The sequence below is a fragment of the Octopus bimaculoides genome, chromosome 4 (genome assembly GCF_001194135.2).
Source record: "Octopus bimaculoides isolate UCB-OBI-ISO-001 chromosome 4, ASM119413v2, whole genome shotgun sequence".
NCBI classification, from domain to species: Eukaryota; Metazoa; Mollusca; class Cephalopoda; order Octopoda; family Octopodidae; genus Octopus; species Octopus bimaculoides.
In genome coordinates, this window is record NC_068984.1 from 11,562,793 (window position 1) to 11,563,508 (window position 716).

Below are 716 nucleotides of genomic sequence, written 5' to 3' on the forward strand. Positions count from 1 at the left end.
ACTCCCACCCCACCCCCACCAACACCCCTGTGCTTTCTTTTTCCCTCTAATTTCTGGAAGTGTCTGAGCTGTAATTTCTGATGCTTACACCTAAATCCAACACTGTTCGCTAATTCCGAGGAGCAGATGTCATTATAATGTCTCTGTCTGTCTCTTTATAAGTATTTTTATTTAACGCTTTTAAGGACAATGATGAAAACGAGATAGCTGAGAGAATTATGGTATTAAGTGATGGTGTGGTGGTGGAGGGGAGAAAGTAAGGGTAGTGGTGGTGGTGGTGGTGGTGGTGGTGCTGATGGCAACGGCAACGATAATGATGATTGCAGTGGTGGTGGTGGTGATGGGATATGGGAGACATTAGTGATAGAGGTCATGTGGCAATGATGATGATGGAGGTGATAGTGGTGATAGTATTGTTGGTTGATCATTGTGGTGGTGATGATAATGATGATAGTGATGGCAATTTGATGATGATGATGATGATGGTGGTGGTGGTGGCAGCGGTGAGGGTATTGGTGGCGATAATGTTCATAAAGATAATAGCAGTGATGAAGGTGGTGGAGGTGGTTTTCAAGGTTGGAATTATGACAGCGGAGGCAACGATGATGATAATTGTGATGATGATGATGATGATGGTGGTGGTGGTGGTGGTGGTGATGATGGTGATGATGATGATGATGACGATGACGATGATGATGATGATGACGATATATATA